Genomic DNA, 10,021 nt, shown 5'->3' with positions numbered 1-10,021 from the left:
GGCAGACTCTGCTGGCAATAGCACAGCCCAGACAGCGGGTGGAGGAGAAAGAATTGCTTCTTCACCTGCTCGGCAGACTGTTTTTGCTGTCCCCCGGAAGTTCTTCCTCAAGAGGAAGAGTGTGTGTGTGGGTGGGGGGGTCTTCTCCCCAGATGCACTGCCCCTCCTTTGGCTGCCTTGTTGGGGGGAGCCCGGGAACAGAGATGGAGGGATGGAGCAATCCACCCCCTTAAGGATTTAATTGAAGTCCTGCAATCTTGGTAGGGGGGGGGATTTCGTGAGGGAAAGGGGAGGAGGAGTGGGTGTGTGTAGTCTGGGGGGTGCATTGTGCGTGGGACTCCATGCTGTCTGCAATGCTTCTCTTTCTGCCGAACATGGTTAGAAATTGGGGCCAAATGGATACAGCCAGGGATTTGGGGAGGGGGTGGTGGCATTTGTGAGCGGGTGTGGGTGGGATGTGTTTGCAGGATGATTTGTTAGTGTGCGTATAGTGTGAGTGTGTGCACGCTATTGGTGAAGGATGCTTATTTAGCGTGTGTTGGGGAAACAGGTGTATTTATTGATGGTGTATGTAGGTGCGTTATTTGCCGGGAGATGCCTGTGGAAATCTGGTGTTACCCTTACGGTGGGGGGGAGGAAAAGACTTTTTGCTTCAGTTTTCTAACCCCTGCCTCTAAACGTTGCCACAGAGTCACTGGATGGAGAATTAACTCCCCCCGACCTCATTTTTTTTTAATGTGGCTTCTGTCGTTCGCTGGCTGCACCCCGTTGTGCCTCAGCCTGCAGCTATTTGTGAGACTCTTGTGTGTGGCTTGGCGGCTTCCTTCCTCCGCCTCTTTGGAATTATTTTTTTAAAATTTTTTATAGCAACCTGGATTCATCTGATCTGGGGGGGGGGGTTTTCCTGGTTAAAAACAATTTCCTTTCGCGCAGATTTATTTTGGGGGTGGAGGAAGTGGATTGCAATTCCCTGCTCAGCTGGTCTGTGAAACGAAATACCAGTTTATGAATGGCTGCTTAGAACCATTCTTTGTAACTGTACCTTCCTCTTGTAATTTATACCGTGCTCCCAAGCGAGGGTTTGCGTAGGGGATCCCTGCTAGATTTTTAGGGGACAGGGATTTGTGGGAACGAGGCTTGCTTTACAGTTAAGCTGTGTCGTAACGCAGAAAAGAAATTGAGCTGTCTATTCCTTGCTTCTGCATAAAAGATTTAAAGTGCCAGGCGTTCTCCTTTATTCACGCAGTGATATTTGTCTTACGTGATTGCTTTTGAGTTGTTCTTTTTTTATTTTATTTTTGATCCCTTAAGTTGTGCAAGTCATGTCCTGTTTTTTTTTTCTTTAAAAAAAAGCCTGCTTCACTGATTGAGTCCATCATTGTGGTCCCCCGTTTTATTTCTTGTTGCCAGTGGTGAGTTCAGGACAACACAGATGTCAGTATCTGGGTCATGTTAGTGACGACGAAATCTCCCACGGCTTGGAATTTCGGTTGCTTGGTAGCTGCCAGCCTTGGAAAGACGCAGCGGGAAGCCAGGAAGGTATAGTGGCTTTTGCAGTGCCGCGGAGAGTCTGGGTAAACTGGCTTCGCCAGTAGGGGTGACAGCCACATATCAGATGATGGCAAGAATTTGAATACAGGAATACAAATATGTTAGTGCAAAGAAATAAATTAATATTGAGCTGGATGCTTTGGAGTGTGTGTGTGTGTGTCACAACTGCATAAGTGTTATATGAGTACAGGGAAGCCGTTATACTGGTATAGAGATGCCTTATACTGGTCCCTTCCCGTCGGGGAGTAGTTCTAGCGGTATAAAGCCTATTTGTACTGATATAACTGTGTCCACCATAGGGGAATAGTTAACTGTAGTTAAACCTGTACAACTGTTGTGTGTAGACAAGCCTGTCATTATTTATTAGGTGTATTATGGTAATACCTGAGGGCCCCTGTCCTCCATTGTGCTGGTTGCTGTATGTTATTCGGTGTATTATGGTATCAGCTCAGAACCCCAGGCCTGGACCAGGACCCTATGATGCTAAGTTCTGTGCATTATATATTAGATGTATTATGGTATCAGCTCAGCGTTTCGGTCCTGCACCAGGATCCCATTGCGCTGGGTGCTGTACATTGTATATTAGGTGTATTACAGTAGAGCCTGAGAGCCCAAGTCCTGGATGAGGACTCCTTTTTGTTGGTCCCTGTACATAATATATTAGGTGTATTAAGGTAGCACATCAGGGTCCCAGTGATGGGTAGTGTGTGCTACATATTAGGTGTATTACAGTAGCAACTGAGCGCCCCAGTCCTGGACCAGGACCCCGTTGTGTTGGGTGCTGTACGTTATGTAGTAGGTATATTACGGTAGCAGCTCAGAGCCCCAGTGCTGGACCAGGACCCCATTGTGCTAGGTACTGTAAGCTATATATTAGGTGTACTATGGTAGGGCCTGAGAGCCCAAATCCTGGACCAGGACTCTATTGTGCTGAATTTAATATATTAGATGTATTATGGTAGCACCTGTACATTATATATTAGATGTATTACAGTAGCAGCTCAGCACCCCAGGGATTGACCAGAACCCCATTGTGCTGGGTGCTGTATGTTTTATATTAGGTGCCTTCCGGTAGCAGCTCACAGTCCCAGGCAGGGACCCGGGACCATTGTGTCTAATAGTTATACCAGTACAAAAACCTGCAGGTGGCTCTGGCTTTACTGGCTCACCTCGAGTTAGGTGGGAAGGCTGTGGGGAGCAGGGAATTGGACCGGATATTCGGTATTCGATGTGCCAGACCGGTGATCTGATGCCTGGAGCAACCGTCCTCTTTCCTTGTATTCCTGTCATTAGCGGTCAGTTCCCATGGGGATCGGGTAAAGGACAGGGAGAACGGGGTGAAAATGGCTTGCGCTATACAGGAAGTCAGACTCACGAGAGGATCAATGGGCTCTTCTGGAGCTCTGCTCTGCCAAACAATGGTGAGCGATAAGTTGCTCGAGACATCGCTAGACTTCAGAGTGAAAGCAGAAGTTATTTGCATTGTATGTAGCTGGCTGTTTCAGTGCTCTGTTAATCACAAGCTCAGACATCTCGAAAAGGAGGAGGGAAAATTGCTAGTCAGCCTTTTTTGTTTTTCTGTGTGCATGCTTTTGACTGTCCAGAGAACAGCCCTTGAAAACAGCAGGAGGTTTGACTGGGGAGGACTGCTGGGTAAGTTCCCGTGGAAAGGGGTGGCAAGGTGAGGTTTCCAATTTGATGGTAGCGTTAGTGGTAATTATATGATTTGACTAAGTACTTTGTGAACTTTTTTATATTTGGTGGGGGTCATGGCAGGTTTTCTAAAGAAGGAAAAAAAACCTTTGCAGAAAATAGATACAATCTTTTAATGAAAGAAGGGAAGGTTCAGACTTTGGGTGGGGTTTAGTAGTGCTGTGGGGAGTTGGGACCCCTGGGCTTTACTCCTGACTCTGGGAGGGGAGTGGGGCCAGTGGGTTGGGGGTGCGGGTCTGTGAGCCGTGACACCTGAGTTCCATCCCTAACTCTGGGGTGGGTATCTAGTCAATTAGAGCAGGGGACCTGGCCTCCTGGGTTCTATCCCTGGCTCTGCGAAGGAAGTGGGGTCTAGTGGTTAGAGCGGCAAGGTAGAGGCTGGGAGTTTCTATCCCTCGCTCTGGGATGGGTATGCATTCTAATGGGTTAGAGCACAGGGGTGGGGGGAGGTGGGAGCCAGGACTCCTCGGTTCTGTCCCTAACTTGGAGGTGGGGGTAGTGTTTATGTTTGTAGAGCACTCAGCAAAATGGCGGTCTCAATTCATGCTTAGTGCACCCGGGCAGTACCCCTATATAAGTGCATAATAATAATTGTACGAAGTTTAGGTCAGTAGCATTGGGAGCCAGGACGCCTGGGTTCTCTTTCTGCCACCGATGAGCTCTGTTATTTTGGCCAAATCACTTAATCTCTCTGTGCTTGATTTCCCCTCTCCTGTAAACTGGGACTGAATACAACTTTCTGAATATGTAAGGTCTTGTTTATACATGCAAGTTAACCTGCTTTAACTATACTTAAGTACACTGGGAGGGTTAAAGTGGTGCACCACCCTTGGTTGCAGTTATATCAGCATAGCTTCTTCCTGTACAAGAAATGGAATGAGGGAGGCAAGTGTAAGGTGTCTTTATGCAGGTATACCCACCCACATCTGACCTCCTGTGTAACCCAGGTCAGAGAACTCCCTTGAATGAATTCCTGGCTGAACAAGAGCAGATCTTTGAGAAAAGCATCCCATCTTGATCTAAAAATTTTTAGTGATGAAGACTCCACTATGCCCCTTGTTAAATCAGTCTAATGGTTAATTCCTCAAATAGTTCAAAATTAGCGGCTTGTTCCCAGTCTGAACTTGTCTAGCTTCAACTCCCAACCCGTGTACAAAAAGTACATGTAGACCCCACTTTCCCTGTTTGGAGAAATGTCCCCCCAAGTACTGGTGAACATTGCTGTTCATATTTGAGAAACATGCCCACAGGATGTATTTCTGTCTTACAAAAAGCACCTCATTTTGAGGAGCAGTGTTAAAACAAATGCGTGCCGATGTGTCTCTGACCTTATCCAGGCTGAAATGTTTGTTTAAAGTGAAAGAAAATGGCTTAGTCTGTGAGAACCTTTTGACTTTGCCAGAAATGACAGCTCATAGTCCAAACCCTGTTGTGCTGGTGCATTCTGTGGCTTTTGATTGTTCAGCCATGGAAAGGATTCAAGGATCTGGGGCTAACTCTTTAACACAAAGTCGTATCGGTCGCCACTTTCATTTGGAATGTGAATTCTTGAATTCGTCACTGTTTTGCGTCTGAATGGTGACCTCTTTGTAAATTTGTAGATTGCTCGGTTCCAAGGCCGGTAGTTGTGATTATCTCGTGTCACCTGTATAACACAGGCCATAGAACTTCCCCATAATAATTCCTTTTGAACTAGAGCACGTCTTAAAAAAAAAAAATCCAATCAGTCATCTTAGCTTGAGATCAGAGGCTCGGGATACTCAGAGCATGGGGTTACATCTCTGACCATCTTGGCTGATAGCCATTGATGGACCGATCCTGCCTGAACTTTAGCTAGTTCTTTTTTCAACCCCATCTTTTATTGTTGGCCTTGGCAGATAACACATTTTCCCTGTCGTCTGTTCCATTTTGCCATGGTGGTTGATAATAACAATGTGTTGCATTTCTGTAGCTCTTTCACTCTTCAAAGCACTAAGCAGAATAATTAGAATTTCTTCCCTGCAAATGTTTAGAGCATTTCTGTGGTGTTCTTTCCGCCCCCACTGATTTGTTCCTGTGTCTAGTGTTTGACAGAATGGCTTTCATTTACTTTGGTTTTCCATTCAGTACATTTCAGATGTTCCTGTCAGGATGGTCTTGTGAGGTGCTGAGCCTTTCGTGATTCGTGTGTGTGTGTGAGAGAGAGAGAGAGAGAGAGAGAGAATGCTTTGTTCTACTTGAGTATATCTTGGTAATCTGTTCCAATGGTGAAGTCCCCTCGCTGTTAAAAATGTACACTTCTCTCCAGTCTGAATTTGTCTAGCTTCAACTTCCAGCCATTGGATTGTGTTAGACCTTTGAGTGCTAGATTGAAGAGCCGCTTATTAAGTATTTGTTCCCTGTGGAGGTACTTGGACTGCAATCGGGTCTACTTTTAACCTTCTCTTGGTTAAACTTAATAGATTCCATTCCCGGTATCTTGAATCATCTTCATGGCTCTTCTCTGAACCCTCCCCAATTTGCCAACATCCTCCTTGAACCACGGACACCAGAACTGGACGCAGGATTCGCACCAGGGCCAAATCCAGAGGTCATGGAACTTCCCTGTTCCTACTCAAGATTCCCCCGTTTATACATCCCGGGATCGCGTTTGCCTTTCTGGCCCCAGTGTCATGCTGGGAGCTCGTGTTCCGCTAATTCTCCACCATGACCCCCAAATCTTTTTCAGAGTCACGGTTTCCCCGGGGAGAGTCCCCCATCCCATCAATACGGCCTACAATCTTTGTTCCCAGATGGGAGTCTATATCTCGTTTGACTACGGCCCAAAGTGACTGTGGCACCATCCTGTACTCCTGGGTTCTATCACTGGCCTATTGGGTGTAGCAGTCTCCGATCATGTCCCCTACCCAACAGATCACACTGCTTTTCTCAGAGCACAAGAACCCTACTCTAATCTGGATGAGTTGCTATGGCCTATGCTATATGTAATCTTGGAAGGCTTAGATATTTATCAGTAAGTGTTTGCAGACGTTGATTTCACTGTCCACAGGCACACCCAGGAAGATAGTAATTGAGATGTACCGATAGGCAAAGTAAGACAAATGCTGCTTGAGAACTTTGATTTAAGATGCTTACTTTATGTATTTTGATGGGTGTTGTTGACAGTTTGCATTCTAATGGCTATCAAGTGTTGACTTTTTGAATCTCAACATCTACCGTCATTATATAATTATTGTCTGGCCCCTCCTCCATTAATTTTCAGCAACTGTGAAAATTTAAATTGATAAATATAGGGAAAAATGCTTCAAATCCATAAATTTACACAACTTTGCAAATTTAAATGGATGAAAATAGGAAAAAAATGCTTAAAATGAACACAGATGATATCCATCAAAATTAAAAAAAAAAATTTGAATTCTGTCAAGTTTAATTATAGGAGAGGTCGGATTAGATGATCATAGCAGTGCATTATGGTCTTAAAATCTATGAATCCTGTATTTTTGTTGTCTTGTCCCTTCCCCACCATTAGCAGATCTTGGATCTTCCTAGCCAGATGAAGTTGGTTGGTGCGCTTTCTGGATCCCTTGTCTCTCTGTGTTGTGGTATATCTTCTCCTCCCTCAGGAAGGTGGTCTCCTGGGTTTATTTCTTTTGGGTCACTGCTCTGTGTATGAGGGTTGAGCTAAGAGAGGAAAGATGAGCTTGTGACGTAGTTTAAGGTTCACCTTCTTAACAGGGAGGGGAATTCATGCCTGGAATACCTTACTGAAGACTGTGCTGGATTCTCCATCACTGGCCATTTTTGAATGAAGATGGGGTGTTTTTTTCCTCAAAGATCTGCTCTGGTTCAACCAGGAGTGAATTCTGGGCTCCCGGTGGGCCGAGTAGAGGATCCCGGTGGTCGTGTCTGGCTTTATAATCTATGATTCTGTGAACAGTTATACTGCACATGGCCATGAGGCCAGGGTCCTGGGTTAGAAGCCGTACAAATGTGCTCTGCTCTGAAGAGTTTATAATCTTCTTACGCGTTGGTCAAGTTCCTGGCCAAATGAGACCCTGATCTCAGCTGGACTACTTTAATGTGAATAATAAAATACAGCTGAGCTGAAAACCACCAGGCTGGGATTTTTTTGTCATTGCCACTGGTGGAATGGGGTGGGCCTTTGAAGTCAAGCCCTTTTGTGGAATTTGTGCTCTTCTGGTTCGTTACATGGTGCTGTAGTTCCCCGTTGGACGTATTTCCTTGTTTTCAGTTTGTTGTCGTGTGGGCAAATTCATTGAAGTAGAAAAAGTCCCTTGTGAGGTACCAGAGCTTTGTCTTTAGTGTGGCAAGGGAATCTGTCCTGGGTCTGGTTCTGTTCAATATCTTCATGTATGATTTGGATAACGGCGTAGAGAGTACACTGGTAAAGTCTGTGGACGATACCAAGCTGGGAGGGGTTGCAAGTGCTTTGGAGGACAGGATTAGAATTCAAAATGATCTGGACAAACTGGAGAAATGATCGGCAGTAAATAGGATGAAATTCAATAAGGACAAATTCAAAGTACTCCACTTAAGAAGGAACAAGCAGTCGCACACACACAAAATGGGAAATGACTGCCTAGGAAGGAGTACTGCGGAAAAGGATCTGAGGGTCATAGTGGACCACAAACTAAATATAGGTCAACAATATAGTACTGTTGCAAAAAAAACCCCCAAAAAGCAAACCTCATTCTGGGTTGTTTTAGCAAGAGTGTTGTAAGCAAAACATGAGATGTAATTCTTCCGCTCTACTCAGCACTGATGAGACCTCAACTGCAGTGCTATGTCCAGCTGTGGGCACCACAGTTTGGGAAAGATGTGGGCACACTGGAGACAGCCCAGAGGAGAGCAGCACAAATGTTGAAAGGTCTAGAAAACATGATCTCCGACTGGCAAGATTTAAAAAAAAAAAAAAAGGGGGCGGGGGTTGTTTAATCTGAGAAGAGAAGGCTGAGGTGGGACATGTTGACAAGTTTTTAAGTACAGAAAAGGTGGTTATAAAGAGGAGGGTGATAAATTGTTCTCCTTATCCGCTGAGGACAGGACGAGAAGCAATGTGCTTAAATAGCAGCAAGGGTGGTTTAGGTTAGACATTAAGAAAAACTTCCAAACTGTCAGGGTAACTAAGCACGGGAACAAATTCCCTACAGAGGTTGTGGAATCTCCATCACTGGAAGTTGTTAAGAGCAGGTTAGACAAAGCCCTGTTGGGGATGGTCTAGATAATATTTAATCCTACCCCCCTCTTTCTCAGTGCAGGGGACTGGACTAGGTGACCTCTCGAGGTCCCTGCCAGGCCTGCACGTCCATGATTTCTAAGGGACAGCCATGATTAAATAAAAGCCAGCTGCTCCTGGGCTCCCTGAAGTTCCCCTGCGTTCTAACATGACGGATTTTCCCAGCGGAGAAGAGGCCTGAGGCAGAGGGGGTTGGGGGCAGTTGCAGAATGTAAAGAAATAGAAGATGGCAAAAAACCTACTTCGGTCCCTTAGTCCGTCTTACCACTTGCAAACGGTGCTTTTGTGTCCTCTGTGGAAATGGGGAACTCTTGGTCACCGTCCTCTTATTCGACATATTTAAAGATCCTTATTATTTCTCCTCTCCTCTCCATTTCACTTCTCTAGGCTAAGCATGCCCGTTCTCTCAACCTTGCCTCATGTTTTCTAAGTCACCGATCATTTTTGTTGCTTGCCTCTGGACTCTCCAGTTCGTTCACATCTCTCTTAAGGTGCAGTGCCCCAAACTGGTCACCGTACTCCAGCTGAGGCCTGAGTAGTGCCGGGTAGAGGGGGACAATTACTTCCCGTGTCTTCCGTATGACTCTCCTGTTCATACATCCCAGAATGACATTTGTCTTGTTTGCATCACACTGTTGACACATGTTCAATTTATGACCCAGTAAAACCCCTGGGTCCTTTTCTGCAGTACTGCTGCCTGACCGTGGTGGATTTAATTTTTTCCTTCCAGAGTGTAGTACTTTGCGCTTCTCTTTACAGAAATTCCGCCTTATTGAATTCAGACTGGTTCTCAGTTTAGGTTGTAAGCTCTTTAGGATGGGGGCTGGCTATTACCACATGAATTTTTACCAGGGAGGGTAATTAACCACTGGGACAGTTTCCCAAGGGTCATGGTGGCAATATTAAAATCAAGATTGGGGTGTTTTTCTGAAAGATCTACTGTAGTTCAAGCACAAATTAGTCTAGGGAAGTTCAGGGTCCTGTGTTGTACAGGAGATCAGACTAGACGGTGATAGTTTTTCCTTCTGGCCTTCTCGTCTGTGAATAAGAAGGGGCATGATAAAAGGAACTGAAATAATGAGTGGGATATGTAAGGTAGTCATAGAACTCCTGCTCTCCCTTTGTCCTAACACCAGAAGAGACACTAAAGGTGGCTAAAAGACTTCTTCCACACAGCAAATGACTGTGGAACTCCTTGCCGTAGGAAAGTGATGAGGCTGAGAACTTAACCAGGTTCAGAAAAGAGACTGGACAGTTATATGGCTATCAGGACTATTTAAAGTCAATATAAGGAGTAGTAACGAATTCTGGAAGGGATATTAAGCTGACTTTTGTGGTATGGCAATATGAGTAAGTATGCAGTAACCCATGTCGGGCCCTGTTGGGCTAGAGGCTATATGAACACATAATGAAACTTTGCAATCTGAGTAGTCTTAAGTGTCCCATGAGATCACTTTCCCACAGTCAAACCAGCTCTTGCTGTTAGCCGATTTCCCTGATCATCAGTCCTACGCTTCCTCT

The 10,021-nt window shown here is 45.3% G+C and overlaps 1 protein-coding gene across 5 annotated transcripts in view; it reads left to right on the top strand.

The window, feature by feature from the left end:
• The window catches only part of WNK3 (WNK lysine deficient protein kinase 3), a 59,146-nt gene continuing 49,125 nt past the window's right edge, over positions 1-10,021 (top strand). For 3 of the 5 annotated variants that reach the window (XM_073321509.2, XM_073321510.2, XM_073321506.2), the window contains exon 1: positions 1-260. The gene's annotated coding sequence lies outside the window, so the exon portion shown is untranslated. Of the gene's footprint in view, positions 261-319; positions 378-1,391; positions 1,540-10,021 lie in introns of those variants that run through there. The other 2 variants (XM_073321507.2, XM_073321508.2) reach the window with 2 other exon arrangements.

Source organism: Lepidochelys kempii, chromosome 23 (genome assembly GCF_965140285.1).
Source record: "Lepidochelys kempii isolate rLepKem1 chromosome 23, rLepKem1.hap1, whole genome shotgun sequence".
NCBI classification, from domain to species: domain Eukaryota; kingdom Metazoa; phylum Chordata; order Testudines; family Cheloniidae; genus Lepidochelys; species Lepidochelys kempii.
This window is presented reverse-complemented; position numbering and strand designations above follow the sequence as displayed.